The sequence below is a fragment of the Saccopteryx leptura genome, chromosome 4, assembly GCF_036850995.1.
Source record: "Saccopteryx leptura isolate mSacLep1 chromosome 4, mSacLep1_pri_phased_curated, whole genome shotgun sequence".
Classification (NCBI taxonomy): domain Eukaryota; kingdom Metazoa; phylum Chordata; class Mammalia; order Chiroptera; family Emballonuridae; genus Saccopteryx; species Saccopteryx leptura.
The window spans coordinates 191,035,272-191,058,542 of NC_089506.1; the positions used below are offsets into that span (position 1 = coordinate 191,035,272).

Below are 23,271 nucleotides of genomic sequence, written 5' to 3' on the forward strand. Positions count from 1 at the left end.
AATTGTTCCCTGGGAAAAAAATTGTTACTTTATTCTTGGTTTTCCATCAGGCTCAGTTAAAATCCCCTCCTCCCCAAAACACTTATTGTCCTGGCTCTGGCTGGTGGGATGACAGACCACATGTGCTCCCGCCTCCCTGAGTGCTCCCGGGGCAGCCCTGAGAAATGGGAAAACAGCCTTCTCCAGGGTTGGGGGCATTCCCGCCACAGATGTAGTTTTCAATTCCTACTTTTATCTGGCTAATTTCTCCAAAGCCAACAGTCAAGATGAGACCTGATCGAGATTGAAGCACATGGGACTGTCTACTCCTTTGTTATAGAAACACTGCTTCTGAGGATGTGACCCAAAGTGGCACTGATGTTAGCTTCCCAGACAGCTACATCCTCCTACAGGCTCAGGGTGACGTGAGAGTCAGCATGGCTTGGGAGGTAAGAAGTCTTGAGTCCATGCTAGCCCAAAATAGAGCATGTGCATTCTTTTGTGTGGGCACACACACACATACACACCAAAGACCTATCTTATCAGAGGGAGGGACCTCCTGAGCTATTTCCATTTCCTTTCTCCAAGGTTCTGTTAGTTGCTAAGCAACAGGGAGTGGGGTGGGAGGGAGGGAAAGGGTAGAGGGAGATGGGAAGAGAAGAAGAGATTGGCCATGTCTGGACATCCTGGATGGGCCTTTCCTGCAACACAACCCCAACACACATTCCCCTTACCAGCCTCAGAGTGATGTAGGTGAGGGGTATTCAGAGCTACAGAGACTGGAAGGCAGAGAAGAGAGAGGAGAGAGGGGGACTGTGAGAGGCACTAGAGGCTCTGAAGGGAACAGTGACAGTGGGGATGAGAACATATGCTCCTTTATATGTCCATTCCCTTAAGTCCCAAGTTCTTGGGTTCTAAGCCATGATCCTCCACTCCTTGCTGTGTGACCCAGAGAACATCACTGCCCCTCTCTGAGCCTCTGATCCCCACCTATACCTGGAAGCATCAACTAAACTCTTTAGGAGAAGAGGGCTCTTGGGGTTTTACAGACCAAAGCTATTCTTTTAACCTTTCTTTTTTTTTTTTTTTTTTTTTTTGTATTTTTCTGAAGCTGGAAATGGGGAGAGACAGTCAGACAGACTCCCGCATGCGCCCGACCGGGATCCACCTGACACGCCCACCAGGGGCGACGCTCTGCCCACCAGGGGGCGATGCTCTGCCCTTCCGGGGCGTCGCTCTGCTGCGACCAGAGCCACTCTAGCGCCTGGGGCAGAGGCCAAGGAGCCATCCCCAGCGCCCAGGCCATCTTTGCTCCAGTGGAGCCTTTGCTGCAGGAGGGGAAGAGAGAGACAGAGAGGAAGGAGGGGGGTGGGTGTGGAGAAGCAAATGGGCGCTTCTCCTATGTGCCCTGGCCGGGAATCGAACCCGGGTCCCCCGCACGCCAGGCCGACGCTCTACCGCTGAGCCAACCGGCCAGGGCCCTTTTAACCTTTCCTTACCCCAAACTCTACAGGCATCCTGCCTGTTCCTATCCCACCACTGCACCTCAGTTCCACCAGGGCTTCTCCTGGGGCATCCCATAAGCATTACCAACTTCCCAGTCCCCACACAGAGCTCTGGGAACACTGCTCCCCAACTGCCTTGGCCATGATGCTCGACTCATGAGTGAACCCTCCGTATGTTGGTCACCTGAGCCAGGGACATGTATGGAGCTTGGAGATCTCCACTGCCCTGGCCCACTGCCACTCACCCGTCATCAAGTTTGGTTCCTCATCCCTTCTCAACATCGCTCACATTTATCCACTTCCTTCCCTCCCATTATGATCTCAATCCAAGCCCCTTAGTCTGGTCTACTCTGGCCTCGGCATCCTGCCTGGGCCCTCTGCCCTCTCTGTTCATCCTGCATCTGCTATCTGGCAGATCAGTCCAGGAGCAAATCAGACTGTGTCATGCCCTAATTAACAGCCTCTAGTGGCTTTCCTATCACCTTGGCTTAAAGTTCTGACATGGCCTGCCTTTTGGTTTAGCCTTAACCCACAGATTCTCTGTTTTTCTTGCCTCCAGGCCTTTCCATTTGCCTCTCTCTTTCCCTGAGACATTCTTCTGACTCCTACATGTCCTCAAAGTCACTGCTCATAGGCATCACCACCTTCTGCAAGCCTTCCCGTAGCCCTCTGGCTGGTGCTGCCCTCCCAGAGCTCTTGCTACTCACTGTTGTTACTGTAGGTTCACAGGCCTGGCTCCCCCTGGGTTGGGGGGCAGTTTAGTTTTTTTGCCCCTAGTGCCAGCAAAGTGCCTGAGCAGGTGGAGCTCAATGCATATGGATAAAACAAATGGAAAACAATTCCAGCAGGAGGCAGGATGGAGGAATACCTGGTACCATTCTCAGTACAGCTGGCAAGACCCCTTCATGTTTTGCATTATGCTATCTTGCAGCTTTATCCCTTGCTCCACCTCATCCTGAAACCAATGTCCAGCCCCTTAGCCTTGGTCATCTGTTCCCCTACAAACATTCTCACTCCTTTGTGCCTTTGCTCATGTGGTTCCTCTGTGCTGGAATACTTGTTCCCTTCTTCTCCATCTGGGGAACTTCTACTCATCCTTCAGGGCCCAGCCCAAATGTCACCTCCCCTGGGAAGCCTTCCCTGCTTCTGAGGAAGAATGAGTCATTCCTTCCTTGATTCCCACCGTTTTTGTCCTCACCTCTTTAGCTACTGAGGTTCAACTTGTTTTCATTTGACCTTGTTCTAGACTGTGAGCCCTTTGAGGGGAGGGGACCATCCCTTCATTCCAGCTCCTCAAAGCCCTCCCAGCCCCTGGCAGTGCAGGAAGCACACTGAAGGAGTGGGGAGACAGTGCTCAGGCCCAGAAAGAGCTGTGGAGGAGCCAGGTTCTTAGCCATGCTGCTCTGCAGGCTTACCCTCTGAGGTGGCTGAGGCTCCCCAGCCCGAAACTTGGCCCAAGCTCCTTGAGGGCAGGGGAGGAGAAGCTGTTGGGGGCAGTTCTGAATGTATTCAGATTCCAGACTTGAGAAAGTCTATCCCCAGAACTTGGAGAATATCTGGGTGAGATTGCTAGGCTGCTGGGGGCAATCTTTCAGGAATGACTGAGAAGGAAGGGAGAGGAGTGTACAGGTATAGGGGGCAGGGGCAGCCTGCATTTTTATTAGGACAGATGGTGGATTCTACCAACTTCTGGTAAGTTGGAGGGTGCCAGGCAGGAATCTGAGGCAGGTTATTAAAAGGATGACCCTTGAACCCCTGGAGGAGGGGCCAGGGGTCATCGCACACTAAGACTACTTCTTTCCAAGTTAGAGTTGCTAGACCAGCAAGCCAGGGAGTTACTGCAGGCACAGTGTCTCTCTGTAGGACATTTGACATCTTTTATGGAATCCTTATGAGATTTCGTAAAGCAAAGACATCATGCTGGTGGGAACTAATATTCTGTACTATTGTAATTGGTGGATAGATTGACTTATATTCAAGAGAGCTAATTAATAGGTCAATGTCATATGAGATGGTGGTATTTAGTGCAGGACCACAGGGCTATGTCCTTACCATTGATCCAATATGTTCACCATTGACTGGATGGAACTTTGACCACCTGATGATCAAATTAACCAAGGACACCACCTGGGAAGGCTCATAAATTCAGAGCCAGAATCTAAAAAGAATCAATAGACTGGGAAGATGGAAGGAATCTAAGAAAGTGAAAGAGGATAATGAAAAATGCCACACTCTGAAACTAAATTTCTAAAATTGGAATGGGTTCAACATAGTTTAGTAGCAACATACTTAAGATTTGGGGATTTTCAATGGTCACAGACTCAATCATGATGTGGTTGCCAAAAGTGCATGTTATCTTATGCTACATCAACAAAAATATGGTATGTAGAATGAGGAGATGTTAAGAACATACAAGCTATCAGAATCCCTATTTTTAAATATTTGAAGGACTGTAGCAGATATAGGCCATGCCTGGATAGGCCCCAGATGGTGGATCCCAGTCGGGCCGCATGCAGGAGTCTGGAGAAGTAGGTAGGTTGCCAAATTTGACAAATAAAAATATAAAATGTGAAGTTAAATTAAATTTGAATTTCATATATAGGGCATTCTTTTTTTTTTTTTTTTTAGCGAGAGATAGAGAGAGAGGGACAGACAAGGGATAGACAGACAAAAAGGGAGAGAAATGAGAAGTATCAACTCAGTTGCAGCACCTTAGTTCATTGATTGCTTTCTCATATATGCCTTGACTGGGGGGCTTCCAGCTAAGCCAGTGACCCCTTGCTCAAGCCAGTGACCTTGGGCTCAAGCCAGTGACCTTGGGCTTCAAGCTAGCAATCTTTGGGCTCAAGCCAGTAACCATGGGGTCATGTCTATCATCCCACACTCAAGCTGGCGACCCCATGCTCAAGCTGGTGAGCCCACACTCAAGTCAGATGAGCCCTCACTCAAGCCAGTGACCTTGGGGTCTTGAACATGGGTCCTCAGCATCCTAGGCCCATACTCTATCCATTGTGCCACTGCCTGGACAGGCTACATGGGACATATTTATACTAAAAAATTATTCACTGTTTATCTGAAATTCAAATTTAACTGTGTATCCTGTTATTTTATATGTTAATACTACCTGGGACTCACCCCAGACCTGCTGAATCACAATTTCTGGAGGTGAAATTGTTGATGTTCCCCAGGTGCTTCTGGTATAGAGTATGGCCCAGCAATAGAGAGCCCTGTCAGAGCAACAACTCTCAGATTTTATCAGGTCTCAGAGTCACCTGGAGGGTTTGTTAAAACACAGACGGCTGAGCCCCACCCTGAGAGTTTCTGACTCAGTAGATCTGGGGTCTAAATTCTCAGATCTCATGTCTGAGAATTTCCATGTCTAACAAGCTCCCAAGTGCTGTCCTTTGATGGCAAAGAGAGGAGAAAGGCCCTAGCAAATCTGCCCCACTGTCACTTTGTCCATTCAGATTCACCCACTGCCAGCCTTTGTTCCACAAGACAAAGCCAGAATTCCTGCAGGAAAGTCATCTAGAGTGCCACCTAGATGACTTCAACTTCAGCTAAGTTTAAGACAGAGGTTTTTTTTTTCTCTAACAATCAAATCTTTTTTTTTTTTTTTTTTTTTGGTATTTTTCCAAAGTTAGAATTCTGAGGGGAGGCAGCCAGACAGACTTCCGCATGCGCTGGACCGGGATCCACCCTGCATGCCCACCAGGGGGCAATGCTCTGCCCATCTGGGGCGTTGCTCTGTTGCTGCCCGAGCCATTCTAGTGCCTGAGGCGGAGGCCATAGAGCCATCCTCAGTGCTGGGGCCAACTTTGCTCCAATGGAGCCTTGGCTGCGGGAGGGGAAGAGAGAGAGAGGAAGGAAAGGGAGAAGGGTGGAGAAGCAGATGGGCGCTTCTCCTGTGTGCCCTGACCGGAAATCAAACCCGGGACTTTCACATGCTGGGCTGAAGCTCTATTGCTGAGCCAACCAGCCAGGGCCTAACAGTCAAATCTTTTTTTTTTTCTTAAAATTTTAAAGACTTTATTCATTTGAGAGAGAGAGAGAGAGAGAAAGAGAGAGAGAAAGGAAGAGCAGGAAGCATCAACTCTCATATGTGCCTTAATGAGGCAAGCCCAGGGTTTTGAACCAGCGACCTCAGCATTCCAGATTGACGCTTTATCCACTGTGCCACCACAGGTCAGGCCTAACAATCAAATCTTAAAAACAAACAAACAACAACTAAGCAGTTCACTTCATCCCAGGATGACTGAGTTCCCCATTACAGGGACTGTTCAAACAGAAGCTAGATATTACAGTCACTCAAACACTGACCCAATATCTACTCTGGGCTCCACCTTATGAAAGGCTGAGGATTTGGAGATGAAGAAGACCCCACCCTGGCCCTCTGGGAGCTTACAGCCTGGGTTGGGAAACTAATAGTTATCAGGTATAGGGTGATAAAACAGAATTTGAGGAGTGTCTGCAGCTTTGGTTGGTTGGTCAGGGCAGGCTTCCCAGGGTGTGGGAGGGGCTGGAGGCAGGGACACCGGAGCAGGTGAGGCCTGAAAAGCATTCAAGAAGTAGACAGCCTGACCAGGCAGTGGCGCAGTGGATAGAGCATCGGACTGGGATGCAGAAGACCCAGGTTTGAGACCCCGAGGTCGCCAGCTTGAGCGTCGACTCATCTGGTTTGAGCAAAAGTCTACCAGCTTGAACCCAAGGTCGCTGGGTCCAACAAGGGGTTACTCAGTCTGCTGAGGGCCCACAGTCAAGCTCATATGAGAAAGCAATCAATGAACAACTAAGGTGTTGCAAGCGCAATGAAAAACTAATGATTGATGCTTCTCATCTCTCTCCGTTCCTGTCTGTCTGTCCCTGTCTATCCCTCGCTCTGACTCACTTTCTGTCTCTGTAATAAATAAATAAATAAAAAATAAAGACTTAAAAAAATACTTTAATAAAAAAAAAAAAAAAAAAAAAAAGAAGTAGACAGATTTGCCTGACCAGGCGGTGGCACAGTGAATAGAGTGTTGGATTGGGACATGGAGGACCCAGGTTTGAAACCCCTAAGTCACTGGGCTCATCAGCTTGAGCATGGTATCACAGACATGACCCCATGGTTGATGGTTTGTCTCCAAAGGTCTCTGGCTTGAAGCCCAAAGTCGCTGGTTTGAGCAAGGGGTCACTCGCTCTGCTGTAGCCCCTTGGTCAAGGCACATATGAGAAAGCAATCAGTGAGCAACTAAGGAGCTGCAATGAAGAATTGATGCTTCTCATCTATCTCCCTTCCTGTCTGTCTGTCCCTCTCTCTGTCCAAAAAAAAAAAAAAAGACTAGGTATATGATGCATACGATGCAGCCATTTACTATGTTGGGGAACATGAAGGGCAGATGGAGAGTGTGGTGAAGGTGAGGAGCTGGGGGGGGGGGGTTGAAGCAGGCAAATATGAAATGTAACCCTAACCCTAATTTGCCAAGGTTCCTAGGGACATTGACACTGAGTCTCTTTGGAGGCAGAGCACCAAATGGGAAATCTTTCTCTACAAGCCTTGAGACCCTGAGCAAGTCTCTCCCCTTTCTGGACCCTGGAGTGGGGACAGGCCCTTTCCTATTCTGGAAATCTAGGTGGTACTAATTACATATGTATACTGCCAAGCCTTCAGTCCACTCCCTTCCTACTGATGTAGCCAGTGGCCAGAGACGCAACGGACACGCCAGAGCTCAGCTCTGGGTCAGGTCCCAAGGGCAAGCCCAGATGCTGGACTAGCCAAACCTATGTGCAGATTAAGTCATACAGATCTAAGCAATTAAAGAGCCAGACCCCTGTTTTCCAAGCTTCATGGTTGAGTCCCTGTGCTTGCCTCTTGCTTCCAGACCCAAGTCTGAGTCCATTGAGCAGAGCTGACCAAAGACAGGATGGAACAGTCTGGCTGCTGGTACCTGCAAGTCCAGCCTTGCTGGTGGAGATTAATTGAAGGTGAAACAGTCCATCTGTATTGCAGGGTCCAGTCTGCTGAAAGGCACGGAGGCCTCTCAGCTAATGAGATCATCACTCATCCTGGGGCTCGGAAGGGTGGGATGCTCAGATTCGTAGTAACCTGGCCAGATCTGGGGAGAGGTTAGCAGTGGACCACATAACTGTCTGAGGGGAGGACTGGGCCCTGCCCTAGGGAACCCTGGTTTGAGAGAAGACAGGGCTACGGTCTTTGGAAATTCATAATCTTAGTGATCTTGTCATGTGACTTAAACTCTGTGCCTCAGTTTCCTTCTCTATAAAATCAAACTAATAAGAACACCCTCCTCACAGGTTTGTTGTAAAGGATGAATACATGTGAAACGCTACCACAGTGCCTAGCACGCAATGAATGTCTCATAAATGGCACCAGTGGTTGTTGTGACTATTTGTCAGTGGTGACTGTCCAGTTTTGGACATGGTGGTATGAGGCGTCCCTAGACATCCAGGGGACAATGTCTAGGAGCCTCAGATCCCGGGTCTGGCACTCAGGAGGCTGAGATCAGGCCTGTTTTGGGATTGTCAGTACATAGAGACTGAGACTGGAGAGTGAACAAGGTTGATGGTCATGGAGGGAGGAAAGAGCAGAACCAGGAGCTCAGGGCAGGGGGTGGGTGTCATTCCGAGGAGCTGGCTGAGGTGACATGGGCCACTTTCCTACTACTGGCCTCAGCCAACTCCTCCCCTTCTCATCTCACTCCCAGAGCCTCAGCCTCCAGCAGCCATGGTACCAACCCAGGGGTCCCCTTTGCTCCTGGGGTTCAGAAGCCTCTCTCACCAGGGGGCAGCACTCACTTCCCTGGGGGCCCCCACCTGCCAGAGAACCACCTCCCTAGTAATAATGTCAGGACTCAAGGCCTCCACACTTTCAGCAGTACAGGTTCCCACAGCCTCAGGTAAGCGCTTGACCCACAGTCACACACAATTTAACCACATTCTTGCTACTACGGCCTTCCTGCTGTCTCACAGGCCCAGGAAAGCAGGAAGTGGGTGGACAAAGAGCACTGGATTTGGAGTCAGAGGACTTAAGCTTGAGTTTTAGTTCACGCATTTCTTCCTAGGTGATCAGGGAAAGTCATTAAACCTTCTGAGCTCAGTTTTCTAATCTGTAAAATGAAGACAATATTCCTTACCTTACAGTGTGGTGGGATCATACATTCTTTCAGTGACAAGCTTGTTATGAAGACAGATCCTAACTACACCCTCTCCCTGCACCCTGGCCTGGTGCTTCGGGAAGCAAATAAGAGATCAGAGGACATATACTTGGCCTGGGATGGTCAGGGAAGTCTTCACAAAGACAGTGGTGTTTGAACTGGCCCTTTGGAAGGTGAATTGCTCCTCATAAGGCAGGGAAGGTCTAGGTGGGGGACAGCACAGGCTGAGGGCAAGGGCAGGCTGGGTGCAGGGCCTTGGGAGTGAGAGGACCGGGATGGAGTGCGATCCCTGATGGGAGGTGCCTTCCTGTGAGGTGGGAGCTGCGAACACGGTGTGAGCCCTTCTAGAGAAAAAGCCTAGTGTGGGAGAGTGAGTGGAGAGGGATGTGCCTTCTGAATTTCCTGGAGGAAAAACTTCTTTGTAGCTGTCAGAAACATGATAGAACTGACAAATGCACATGAAACCACGTACTTAGGTTGTGAAACTAAGTCCAGGTCTTTGTAAAAATGAGTATGCTACAACAATGGTTTGTCAAGATATTTTGTCAGGCTGGGAAAGAAAACCCATCTCCATTTTGTCCAAGGAAGCTCGTTGTGTCTCACACCACCTCAGTGCCTGGCACTGAAGCCAGGCTGTACCTATTACACCGATGTGTCCCCTGGAACACTGGGAAAAGGGGCTCTTTTGTCAACCCTTTTCTGTGGGGACCCCTCTCCAGACCTCCAGTCCCTGAGCAAATCCAGCCAAGTGGCTACAACTGGAAGTCGTCACCATACTCCCTGCCCAGGAAAGGTCCCTCAGCTTTAGGGATAGGTCAAGCCCTTATGTCACAGCTATTCAGTGAGTGGCCACTCTGGGGCCCAGGAGAGGACAAGAGAGAGAGACATGAGGGCGAAGCAGTGATTCCTGTAATGTAGCAAGGTATGTGCTGGGATGGGGGACATGTAGAAAATTAACTGAGCTGTGATGTGTGTGGGGAGGAGCCTAGTTGGGAGGTCTTCCTGGAGGAGTGATCTTGAAGCATAGTAGGAGCTAGAGGGATAAAGAAGGGAAGGAAGAAAGTCTTGGGTAGAGTGAGAGTTGCACAGGAAGAAAGCTTAAAGAGGAAAGAGAATGGGCTTGCACACAGCTGAACACAGTTAGGAGAGTGGGCAGAGGGGCTAGGGCTACACCCTGCAGGCAGTAGGGAGCCAGTGAGGGCTGTTGAGCTTCTTGGGAGGTCATGGTCAGATTTGCTTTTTTAAAATTTATTTATTTATTTATTTATTTATTTATTTATTTATTTATTCATTTTAGAGAGGAGAGAGAAGGGGGTAGGAGCAGGAAGCATCAACTCCCACATGTGCCTTGACCAGGCAAGCTCAAGGTTTCGAAACAGCGACCTTTATCCACTTGGATAAAGGTCCACTTTATAAAGCATCCAGGTCGATGCTTTATCCACTGCGCCACCACAGGCCAGGCTAGATTTGCATTTTGGAAAGCTCTTTCACTGCTACCCTGTGCTTTCACTTTTGCTGGCCCTTAACCATTTAGAGAGAGATGTGACCCCAACTCACATTAACCCAGTCCACATAATCAAGACAGATATAAAACTTGAAATGTATTAATAAAGAGACTCAATAAAATTTAAAAAAAAAATCAAGATGGACGTGTGACCCTAGCCAGGTAGCTCAGTTGGTTAGAGTGTGGTCCCGATATGCCAAGGCTGCAGGTTCAATCCCCAATCACAAGAATCAATCAATGAATGCACAAATAAGTGGAACAACAAATCAATGTTTCTCTCCTTTCCTCTTTCTGTCCCAAATCAATTAAAAAAAAAAAAAAAGACAACATGCGCAGATCAGCAAGTGGCAGAAAAGCCAGACTAGGTTCACATCACTTACTATGTACCCTAATGTGACTTAACCTCTGTGCTCAGTTTCCTCATTTGTAAAATGGTGTTAATATAAGTAATCCCCCAAGGGTGAAGGAATTAACTCTTTAGTTAAGAGAACTTAGTTTTATGTGTAAAAGTGTTAATTGCTAGTATTACCATAGACAATGCCAAGCAGTCTCAACCAGTACAGGCATGTGCTAACCAGTGAGATATATAGGTCAGTATATATCAAAACAGATCATGTAGATAATTTACCATTCCAAATCCATACCAACCTGTGAAGACTAGCAGGCCAACAAGGTCACTTTCCACAGATACCAACCCACATGGACCAGTGGAAATCAGTATTCACTGGTAAGAAAATGCTGCAGGGTGAGGCCCCTGAGGCCCGGGAGGAAGGTGCTGGGGCAGGCCGGCAGTGATAGGGTTAGCCAAGTGAGCCTCCTCTCTGCCTCCCGGGGACTCTCTGGGGACCATGAGGCGGTGAGGCGGTGAGGCGGAGGCGCTGCTTGTTACCCAACCCTCCAGAAGATGCTGTGGGGGAGGGGGAGAGAGGGAGAAATGCTGAATGCCTTCCTTTCAATTATTCAGCAGCCAGAGCTTCCTGCCGCCCCTGATGGAGCCAGAGGAAGTCCTTGGCCAGAGTCCCCAGGCTGGGCCTGGCTGGGTTGGTAGAGGTCTTGTTCCAGGAGGGGCATGCAGCCGGGCCTGCAGGGGTGCTGGCACCATAGCCTGGACCTGCACCACAGCGATCTTGGTCCCTCTCCTGTCCTTCCCAATCCAACCTGCCCTGGGCCCAGCTGTCCCTGGCAAGACTTAGAGCTGTCTCCTTCCCTGCAGTCTCAGTCTGTGCTATAGAATGGAGGTACCGAGGCTGGCCAAGTTCCCAGAGCCAAAATGGAGTGTCCAGGGCAGGCAATGGAAAGAGGGCAAGCCCACTGACCACAGGAGAAAGCCCAGGGAGCTTAGCTGGCACCTGGGTCCTGGGCATCCTGTTCAGCCCCCACTGTGTCTCAGACACAGGGCACTCTGCTCCACCAAAGAACACACTGGTCCAGGCTGTTCCCTCTCCCTGCAATGGTCTTACCCTTCCATTCATCCTGCAAGACTCTGCTCAGGCATCACCTCCCTGGTGAAGCCTTCCATGACCTCCTGGGGGACACACCTCTGCTGTGCTCCCGGAGCCTCACCCTCTGGCTACCACTCTCAGCATTCACCTCATTCTATTGTGAGGTTCTGTTTGCTCCCTGATCTAGTGAGGGATCTCCAAGGGTAGTGATTGGGTTGCCCTGTCTTCGTGTTTCTGGTGCTCCACACTGAACTTGGCACAAAGCAGCTATCTGTGAACATTTGTTAAAACCCAGCCTGTGTTTGCACTGATGGCAAGCTTACTACTTGTTTTTGTTACTGCCAGCTCCGAGGACCCAGTGGGAAAAGCCCTTAGTTGCTGCTCTTACTATGCCTAGGCTTTGTGACTTGACATTAGCATAGGCCACGTTTTTACACAGTTTGTAAGCCCTGGGGTCCAGCTCTGTCTTTGAAGGGATAGAGTGGACTTGCCTGGCACCCAGGCTCCTGTCCATCAGCCTGAGGCCCCTGTTCCTGTTCCTTTTGGATCTGACTTGGATTCCCAGAACAGAGGATCTAAGTGGCAGGTCTCAGGGACAAGGAAGCCTCAGCTGTCTGTTCCCCACAGAAGGACCCACAGTATAGGCAATACATCCAGGTGAGACCAGTGCAGACCACTGTAGCTGCAGACAGGCTATAGAGAGCCGGAATCAATACATCAAAACAGAGGATGGTGGGGAACCCACAAACCAATGTAAACCAGTAATATAGACCAGTGGAATAGAGCAGAACATGCAATACCGGTCACTGAAAGTAAGGCAGACCAGTTCCATCCAGTAGACAGACCCGTGTAAACCAGTACCGATACCATAAAGGCAAATAGTATTTGAGTGTCCCCTGCACTCTAGTGGGACAAAGGAATTCCCAGCCCACTCTGCTCCTATTCAGGGTCCTCGCTACCCTTCAGGGAGCTGTAGTCTTCCAGCCAGGGAACAGATAGCTTCCGTGTGGCTGCCTGAGCTAGGATGGAGATTTGGGATGGGAACTTGAGAAAGAATCTGTGTATGGCTGAACTGTCACTGATGGCGTAGGCTCCCACGGAGGTGGCGATCTGTGTGTCCTGGGGAGGGTCCAAGCCAGATGGCATCAGTGAGGTGTTCTAGGGAGAGCCACCCATGCGTCAGGACTCCATGCTTTCTGAGGACCCTCCTATGCTGACCTCCTCTGGGGCTGAGCCTGGAGTGAAATCAGAGGAGCCCGTGGGCTCTCATTAGCTCCCATCACTCCGTTCATCTCCTCCTCCTCCCCACCAGGATCCAGTCCTCCCAGGCTCACACCTGGAAGCTGGGGAAAGCTAAGATGAGTTAGAAACTCTATAACCAGATCTCTTTTCCTTTTGGGGCCTCAGTTTCCTTATCCGGATGACATGTCAGGAGCCTGGGGCCAGGGTAAGGCTGGGCTCTAAGTCCCTAGTAGTTCAAGATGAGAATAATCAAAGATGGGTGGTGATGTGCCTCCCCAGGAGCTATCAGCAAGAAGGGTGTGCTGGACAAACAGATAAGCCCCTTCTATGGACTGGGGTGGGTGACAGGAGAAGCCAAGGGCAGCTGCCTTCACTGCCCACAGAATCTCATTATGGAAAATTCCCTCTATTGACTCAGCTCTAATCAGGCAGGCTGCCCTGGGCATCCCCCCCTCAGGTTTCTGCTGGGCTGGGTGAGATCAAAGAGAGCCGGGCTGGGGGCTGGAGCTTCATCTGCCATTCTCATCGATCCAGATGCGCCTCTTGTTGCTAGGCAACAGCTTCCAGTCTCTCCTGGTCCTTCCTCCCCCAGGGGCTGCAGGCTAGGGCAGTGGGGGGGGGGGGTATTCATTCTCCAGATTTTCTTGTAACAAGCTAGAGATCCATCACCAAACAGGGAGCCTCCCGCTTGCCTAGAAAGTGCCCCCCAATTCTGGGGACTTGACCCTCTCACTAAAATGCACCCCTTTCTCCCCTACATTTGTATTCATCTCCAGAATATCCAAAATCCACACCTCTGCTCCATGTAAGCACTCTCAGGAATACAGGCCAGGGATTCACCAGAGAGGGGAGTGGACCCTCAGGGGATCAATGACAAAGTCAAGAGGAGACTGCAGGCTACCAACTTCCAGCTCAGCATTGGACTGGGTGTGAGAGCCATTTAATCTTGAGAGAATGGCTCTGAAGACAAATTCACGCTCCCAATTTTGAGTGGGTTGGCTTTTTTTCTTTTCTGAAAACGTAGGATGCATTTTATAGTAGTTTTTTTTTTTCTTTTTTGTTTCAAGTGTTATAATTTAAAACTGTAAATTGTGCTTTAAAACAGGTATTAAAATGTACTATGGGTTTTGGGGTCTGTAATTGACTAAATAATGCAAGTCTGATCATCTTATCACAGTTTAATATTTTGCATATTTTTTTATCTACCCGATACTGCTCATCCCCTTTTTAAAACTGTATATGTACACTTCATCCCAGCAGTTGTTATGTGGTGACCTACTTATATCATACCTTATTTAGGATGTTAATGCCTCTCCCCCTCTGAGGTCTTTGCAGCCCTTGGGGATCAAAAGTATCTCACTCTTCCCTATAGTCTCTCATCAAACCTTTAGTGCAACTAAGGAAGAGGAAGAGATGATGCATCTCCACAGTGGGAAGAGCCAGAACTCAGCAGTCGGGGGCCCAGCCCTGAGAACCGCTGAGAGGTGCACGGTCCCTGCGCAGCAGTCCTGGTGTCCTAGGGCTTGCCACTGCCTGCCGTCTGCTCCCCCAGCTCCGCAGCACAGTGGTGCTCCTGCCTGACTCCCCTGCCCAGCCCCCGTCACACACTTCAACTCTGAGAGCCACAGCTTTCTAGGGTCCTTGACAAATGGTAGCCAATTAATGTCAATTAATCTGATTAGCCTAAATGGTTAATTAAGCAGTTAATTAAAAACATCATTGACAATAACCTATGGTTCCTGAGGGATTGTGGATGGGAGGCATTATTGGTGGGGAGGGGGTCCCTCCTTGCTCTAGGAAGGGACAAGCCCCTTAAGGTCAGATTGGGAGTGAGAGCTGCTCCTGCAGCTGTGGCTTCTCCCAGTCTCCACCTTGCTCAGCCATCAGCCCATAGAATCATTATCAGGTTGTCCAACCCTACTCCAGCCACAAGATCTCTCCCAGCCGCTGGCCAGTGCTGAGAGGGTCTGGATTCTTTGGGAGAGGCTGAACTCTAGCACAGCAAAGGAGGGAGAGAGGCCTTCATTCTGGGAAACTTTCACCCTAAAACCCCAGAGAGGAGTCCTGGCCTTTATTGCCACCGCCCCCAGCCAGACCACACACCTCACAGTTTACAACCCCATTAAGACCTGGGACTTCCCCAAACTACAGAGCAGCTCTGGAGGGAAACTGTCATCCTTAAGCTCATCCTACAGATGGGGAAACTAAGCATCTCCAATATACCATGCCCTATGTTTGCACTGGGGACCTGCACAGGGTCTCTTGCCTCAAATAACTCCTAATCTGGGCATCACAGAATAGTGCAGCCTCTGTGGTCCTACCATGTCTTAGCTGGGTGGTGCTGGGATGCCTCGGTATCCTCCACTGTGATCTGGCTTCTGATAGGATGTTGTGAAGACTAAATGAGTTAGTATACATGAAGCCCCTAGAGCAGGGACTGGCACGTGGGAAATGCTAGATGAGTGCCTATGATGATTACTGAGGAAGGCAGAGGGTAAACAACCAGCCAGGACAGAGTATAAAAGGGGCCAAGAAAGAAGCAGCACTGGGCACTTGGAGGCACACAGGGGAATGGACCTGGAGCAAGCATTGTACAGAAGACATGTGAGCAGAGTCTAAAGTTCAAGGAGGTAGAGGAAGAGGAAAAAGGGAATCCAGCTAAAGGGAACAGTGGGTGCAAAGCAATGAGGCGCCATGTTTCAACTCTAGCATGTACAGTCATTTGGGTGCTTTAAAAAAATGCAGAACCCCCCCCCCCCCCGCCCAAGCCCTACACTCAGGTTCTGAATGGGCAGGTCCCAGGAATCTGCTTTTCATGGAATGTTCTGGAAATGCTGAGGCAGGTATTCTGCGTCTAGAAACCATGACTGCGGTGATTCTGCTTGTCCCAGGTTGGGAGGAGCAGAGCCGCAGTAGGAGAGGCCCTAGGCCATGTGACCCGTGTCCTGAAAGCACACCACAGGCCCCCCTGTTCTCTCCATCTGTCCAAATCATGTTCGCCCTTCAGGGGTGACCTTCCTGAAGCAGCTCTGGCTGTGTGCTTACCTGCTGGAAACATCCCTTGGTTTCTCTGCTGCCCACGGGAGAAAGGTTAGACTCCCCTGCCTAACACTAAGGCCCCTCATGAGGTCTCTCTCTCCAGCCTGGCCCCTTGCCCCTTAGGCCAGGCCCTGATTCTCCAGCAACACTATTTCCCAAGTGCCTGGTGCCCTTTTCTCCTCCATAGTTCTGCTTATGCTGTTCCCTCTGCCCAAAATACTCTTCTCCTTTTTCTCTCCCTGGCAAACCTGTATTCATCCTATTAGGTCCATCTGTACATAACAGCTCCAAAGTCACCCAGGCAGGCAACCCTCCCACCACTATAACTGCCCTGGAAGCCCAGGAGGTGTTCCCACATAACTCATATTACATCCCCAAACAGTCACCAGTTTATGGGCCTGGCTCCCCATGAGACCGAGGGTAGTATTGCCTTTCTCCAGGATTTGGAGATGACAGTAATAACTGAGCTTTTCAGTTCAGGGTACCTGTTGAGAAAATGTTTGATGAATGAATAAATGAATGAATGACTGTGCTTTCTGATGTATGAGAAGCAAGGGACAAAAGAAGAGAAATTGGGAGGCAGAGTAGAGAGGTGATCTGGACACAGTGATGGGTGAGTCACAAGGGTCATGAAGCGTGTGTCAGACCATGCCAAGCACAGAGAGGAAACAGGACTGCCCAGAGGCAGAGCCTGCTGAGTGTTCCAGCTCCCCTACCACCCCAAAGCCCCCTCTGGCATCCTTTTTGGAGAAGTGGCTGAGCTCCTCTGTCAGTCCGGAAACTTACTCACCCCAGTCTGGGGTTCTCCGTCTGACGCTGAGGGCTGTGCCAGCAGCTGGGACGGGCATGGAAGACAGACTGCCCCACTTCTCATCCTCCCCTTACCCCATGGGTCTTTCCTTCTCCCAGAGTGAACCGAGCCTGGAGTATGTGCACGTACACACCCCTGTCAAATCTCCCAGAGGAGTGTCTCGGTACCTGTCCCCCTCTCCCACTGTGCCATCACCTCCTCCCGGGCCTCTCTGCCCTTGATCTCTCTCTCTCTCCATCCTCCCTCCCTCCCCCCACCAAATGCAGCCACAGTGGGCTTCCTAAAGTGCATATTTGAGTGTTTCATAATACTGCTCCAAAGCCTTCCATGACTCCCATTGATTTCCAAATAAAGTCCCATCTCTTACAGTGATATTTAAGGTCCTTCCAGACCTGACCCCACCTACCTCTCCCTTTGGCTGCCTTGGTTCCCAGGAATGAGCTCTGTGCTATGGCTACATTAGCTCACCCAATGTCTCCTTAGTTCCCCAGGACTTTGGTGCCATTGCCCACATTGTCTCTGGAGTGCCATGCCTCTGCCTTCTCTGTGTGCTACCTTCGCTGTCACTCTGCAAGGCCCAATTTCAATGTCCCCTCTCTCAGAAGCTTTCTCTAGCTGCCACATAACTGTGGACATTGTAGTCCCAGCAGAATCTCAACAGGTCGTCACTGTCAGTTCCCTCATGCCTCCCTTTCCCACTAGTCTGGGAGCTCCTCAAGGTCAAGGTGCCCTCTGTGCTACTACTGTGCCTGGAAATAGGGGATTCTGATAAATGCTGTCTGTGTCGTCACACACTCACATGGCCATCGTCTCTGGGGAGTGCGCTGGGTATTCTTCCTCTGGACCTTTGATACCCATTACCTGAGTCACTTCTCATGGCACACATGGAAGAAGGTATTATTATGCCCATTTTATAGGAGAAGAAAAAGACCTAATTATGGAGGTTAGGGCCCAGATGAGATCCAAGCCCAGAAGATTGGCAGTGGCCCGATTCCCAGTTCTGAGCTCTTTCTTCTGAGGTCTTGTTGGATCCAGGCTCTCACCCATACCAGGGGATGCACAACTTATGTTCCCCTTCCCCCAGAAGATTGGCCCTACCAACCTTGATGCTGCAGCAGGTGGACTGAGAAAGCAGGCCCACTTCTGCCCCTGGCTGACACTGTCGCAGGCCCTATAGCCATCCTCCTCAAGAGAAGACCATAGCCAGCAGACCCTGAAGGTGTGTCCCACCCGGGAGGGGAAGAGAGGGGCAAGGTTCTCTTTACAGCTTTCACTGGCTCCTTAGGAAGCAACTACACCTATGCATAGCGTTCATACGGCCATTAAAAGCAAGCTTTTTGAGGAATCTTGAAAGACATCAGAAAATTCTCAAGACAGAGTGAAAAAAGAGGATGCCAGTTTCCCCCAACAGTGTGCTCCAGTTATTTAACTCTGTATCTGCGAAAAACGTGCACAAAGTCCTGGAAGGACATTCTACCCTCACTGCCCTGCTTTTTTCACTGTGGCTATCTTTGAGTGGTGGGACTACTGATGATTCCTATGTTCTCTTTGGTTTCTCTATTTCCCAAGTCTTGTAAAATAAAGATGAGTTGTTTTTCAAATCAAAAGACTTCAATGAAACTTAGTTTCCCCTGTTTCCATCCTGGGCAGTTCTGGGGAATTGTGGTGGGGATGGGGCTCAGTATGGGGAGCAGTCTCAGAGCCACAGACCATACTCAAAGCTAGAAATCGGAAGGTCAAGAGCTCCCCAGAATCCCGAGGTTCAGGTCACTGGGCCCAGGCTGCCTCCTGGCCCTCACAGGCCCCGGCAGGATGCTGAAGGAGCTGTGGCACTCCCCGCCAGCTCCAGCTGGCACAGCAGCCCCTGCAGTAGGCAGCAGGCCAGGGCGGGGGCGGCAGGAGGCTGAGGCCAGGCTGACTGCCCAGGAAGCAGTACTGCAGATGGATGGACAGGCTGGCTTTTGGCAACAGGGTGGGAGTCCCTGGGGGTTGGGGGCTGCTCTGGAGCCAAAGTCCACATGGCTACTGAGGCATTTCTCCCAGGCCATAAGTCAGCCTGGGCAACCTGGAACTGGCACAACTGCTAGACACCCTAAGAGCCCCATTCTGGATGACACGAAACAACAGAGCTTGGTCTCTGGGGTGGAGCTGTTGCCCTTATGTATTCATGACCCAGAGAAAATGAAGGGACAGAAACCCAGAGGTGTCAACAGGCACTAAGCCACAGTGAAGATCTCTGGCTGGGTAAGGCTGAGCCCCTTGCTGTCATAGGCCCTTCTGCTCCTCTGGGCCTCCGTTCTTACTGATCTCTCCATTCCCTCATTGAGCACCTCCTATCCCTTCCTCTCTGAACCCACTGTCTCTGAGTGCCCTCTCTCTTATCCTTTTCTTCTTCTTCTTTTTTTGGTGTGTATTTTTCTGAAGCTGGAAACGGAGGCAGTCAGACAGACTCCCACATGCACCCGACCAGTATCCACCCAGCATGCCCACCAGGGGGCGATGCTCTGCCCATCTTGGGGCGTCGCTCTGCCGCAATCATAGCCATTCTAGCGCCTGGGGCAGAGGCCACAGAGCCATCCTCAGCGCCCGGGCCATCTTTGCTCCAGTGGAGCCTTGGCTGCAGGAGGGGAAGAGAGAGACAGAGAGGAAGGAGAGGGGGAGGGGTGGAGAAGCAGATGGGAACTTCTCCTGTGTGCCCTGGCTGGGAATCGAACCCAGGACTCCTGCACGCCAGGCCAACGCTCTACCACTGAGCCAACCGGCCAGGGCCCTTTTCTTCTTTATTAAACCCTTCCCCCACTCTGAGTTCCCCACCCCTTCACTGGGCCAAGGTGTTGGAATTAAGAAGGAATTTCTCCATTTCGTGTCTGCCTGCCCCTCCCCACTGGGCCTGGACTAGTTGCCATACCGACCCACCCCCTCTGCTGGGCCCTGAATCCTCTCTTTAGAGCATCAGAGGCAAAGTCTCTCCCTGTCCCTGAGACTGCATGAATAAGCTTCAACCACCGCACTCCTGCTGCTTCCCTGGACAAGGGGCCTGGCAGACAACTCTGGGAGTTATGCGCAGGGCATCTTCAGTGTCTCAGCAGGTCACTTCAAATCCTGGGCCAGCAAGGCTTCAGCCAAAGGATCTCCAGATGAGCTATTGGGACTCTCCAAGTCTTATTTTTCCCCTGAATTAAAACCTCAAGTTTGTAGGTGGAAGGGATAAGTGCAAATAAATCAAATCTGTAAACACTGGAGGTGACCTCTGCCAATGGAACCACAGGCTTTCCAATACACAGATTTATAGAGCAGAGAGATTTAAGAATCTTGGTACTGGCAGGGCCTTTGAGTTCAGCTAATCAAGCCTTATCATTTTGTGGTTGAGAACACTGAAGCCCAGAGAAGGAAGGGACCGGTCCAAGGTCATACAAGAAGCCAGGGTTCAGAGATGGATCCAGAGAGAAAGTCTTTGGACTCCTGTTCCAGAGCCCCTCAGTCACTTCCACCACATGCCACCCTCCAACTCCCATTAGTCCACGAAGCCCTGGTTGACCCTCCCCCAGGAGAACCTGGGAACTTGAGAGGACGAGTGGTGTTATGAAAGCCACCGATGGGCCCCCGAGGCAATGGGCTAGGGTTGCTCCAAGACTTTGTTCCGTGACCTTGGAAAAGTCACGTCACTTCCAAGTCTTGTTTTGCTCCTTTGTGAAAAAGACCAGGTTATGTGAGGATGAAATGGTACCAGGTTATGTGAGCATGAAATGAGATAATGTGTGTGAAGTGATATAAGTCCATGGCAGGGGGTGAGTGTGAATAGGAGTTAGAGAAGGGGGTGGGCTCTCCCCATCTCCTCAGCAGAGCCCCCAGCTGGCTACTGAGACAGGCTATGATTGTGCCCCTGGGGGCAGTATGAAATGGTCAGAGGAAGAGACAACTCAGTAGGGAAGACAGGAGCCAGTAAGGGGCAGTCATGACAAAGACCCCATCTCACAAGGTAAGGACTAACCGCTTCAGAAAGGAACTGGCAGTCAGTGGCTTGCTGAGGTCAGCAAGAGGCTGGCAGGCTGAGGAGGTGAGAAGTGGGTGCAGCAGTGAGCAGATGGGCCTGTCAGGCTGAGACTCCCCCTTTGGCAGGCATGACAGTGGTGGAGGTGGGTTGAGGTGGGGGTATCCAGCTGGCCAGTTCAAGGCACACTCCACCTCCAGATATCTCATTGACCTTGAAGGAGTCAGTTCCTCCCTGCACTGTACACCTTCACCCATCTGCCTCAGGCTCGCCACCTGGAAAGCTGGCAGCACGAATCAAGAAACTGACATTTAACTGGGTCTTGATATCAAGGGACTAGGACAGGTCATCAGCTCCACTTCTGCTCTAAGGAAGACAGCTTGTGTGGCTTCATGACCTTGGGAAAGTCATTTAAGTCTCATGTCTCAGCTGTGAAATAAGGACAATGATGGTTTTCTTGTGAAGTTTTTGTGAGAATTGATTGAGTCAACTTGTGCCCATCATCGAGCCTGGTTTTAGGCCTTTAACCAATGCTCACCTCCTCTGGGAAGAGAAAGGCATGCTTTAGACAATGCTGAAAACTTTTCCATCTTTATCCATCTCCTCCTTAAGAAATTCTTACATTCAATTTACTAACACTTCCTAGTATTTTACAGCTTAAAAATAGGTTTTGATTCATTATCTGGATTATTTCTTTGAACAGCAAAATAGATACTAATAATACTATACTTGTTTTGCAAATTGGGAAACAGGTTCAGAAAAGTTAAGTGGCTTTGTGAAGTCACATAGCTTAGATTTGAACCCATGTCTCAGATATCAGAATCCATGATTCCAAACCTAACCACCCCACCTCTTAAAATCCAATCAAGTTTGTATTCATTCTTCAAGAATCCCTTTCTCTTCTCCTCACAGGCAAGTGGGATGAGGTAAAAAAAATCAAGGAACCAAGAAGCTGGTGTTGTGTGGGAGCAACTTCCTAGCCAGTGTGGTCTTATTTTTGGCTAGGGAAGAATATGGCGCATGTTGAGGACATGACCTTAAGATGCTCCCTTGACAGAGAAACTCTCTAGTCCCTGTCCAAAAGTGTCTGCCTTGTCTCTTGACTCAGGACAAAAGACCAGCACAGCCCCCACCCCCCACCCCAATGCAAGAAGTGGGTGAGCAAATGAGGTCCTGGGGGAGTGAGAAGTTATGGCTAAGATACAGCACAGGCATTGGAGTACCAGGCCAGACCTGGCTGCCCTTCTCTTGATCTCCCCCAAATCCATCCCCACAATGAGCCTGCTGCCAGGAGCAGGAACTGCAGGAAGCTTCAACACTGTCCAGGCAGGAGCCCTGGGAGGGAGGGGGAAGGAGGATGCAAGGAAGAGGCTGCGTCTCTTTTCTCATCTCTCCTCTTTCACCATGAATTTGTTCTAAGTTTGGGCCCACTCTCAGCTCCAGAAACTCTCCTTGGGCATCCAGAGAGCCCACAGAGAAACCTCTTAAACTCTTAGTGACTATTTTCATTTCCGTGCCCTCCATCCTCTCCTCAGTGTGACAGTAAATGCTATCCTGTGTGAGACCTAGTCCTCACTGCCAGCTGCTGCCTCCCCAGGGGCATATGGGCAGGTGAGAAAGGGGCCAGACTGTCCCTTGTGCTGCCACTCCCTGTTGGACAGAAGCCCAGCATTCAGGTGGGGGCCTGCTCCCTCCACCTAGAGCAGTGACCAGCATCTCCACAGGGTCTCTGCATCAGTTCCTCCCCTCCCTAGGGAGCAATTCCTTCTCCTCAGTTGGCGGAGGGCAATTAGACTGCAGTTGGGGAGCTCTCCAGCATCCTCATGGGGCAGGCCATGGTCATTTATGCCCAGAAGAGTCCTGTCCATGACCCCGCAGTGTACTCACTTTCTCCATTCCTCTCTGTGAAATGAAGAACGTTCCTCATTTCTGTTCCCCAGGTGCCTCGCATCCCTGACCAAATACTCTAGCAGTCTCCCAAATCACCCTAGGCTGGCCTGCAGACTCTGAGCCCCCAGCCCAGCTAGGGAGGCCCAAGATTCAACCCAGCCCCAGCCCCTCTGGGAAATGCCCCCGCCCCACCTGGGGCTCTCACCTCCCTGTTGTCCGCTGCACTCCGCCGGGCGCTCGAGCCAGGCCCTTCGACCCGGCTTGTCTGACCGCCTCCGGGCCGCCTCTTCGGCTCAGCTTGGTAGGGCAGCTCTGCGGGCCCCCACGGCCCCGCGCCTTCCGTCTCCTCGCAGGAGCCGGCGCCGCCGCCGCCGCCGCCGCCGCCGATTGCTGAAATGCTGGACAGCGCACCACCATGGAGGCGGCCTCCCGGCCGCGGGCGGACCAGAGCGGCCTGGTGCCCACAGCGCCCTCTTTAGGTGTGGAGGCCCCGCACCACCACCTCCGGCTGCGGAGACGAGGGGATAGGGCTTTAGGGTTACTCTCAACGCAAGGACATCTGTCCCACTACTTGAGGGTGGGGGCACGCCAGACTCAGGAGACGCCTGGAGTAAGGCAAGTTATTCATTTGGAACTGGGAGTGGAAATCGGTATGCTGAGTTCTGGCCAGGACACTGATCAGCAGGTATCTAAGAGAGCCCCTGACCCAGCTGG

At 50.7% G+C, this 23,271-nt stretch overlaps 1 protein-coding gene across 2 annotated transcripts in view; it reads right to left on the reverse strand.

The window, feature by feature from the left end:
- The window catches only part of SRRM3 (serine/arginine repetitive matrix 3), a 57,348-nt gene extending 34,432 nt beyond the window's left edge, over positions 1-22,916 (reverse strand). For both annotated transcript variants that reach the window (XM_066382354.1, XM_066382355.1), the window contains exon 1: positions 22,763-22,916. The gene's annotated coding sequence lies outside the window, so the exon portion shown is untranslated. The remainder of the gene's footprint in view (positions 1-22,762) is intronic.
- Positions 22,917-23,271: the final 355 nt, after the last annotated feature.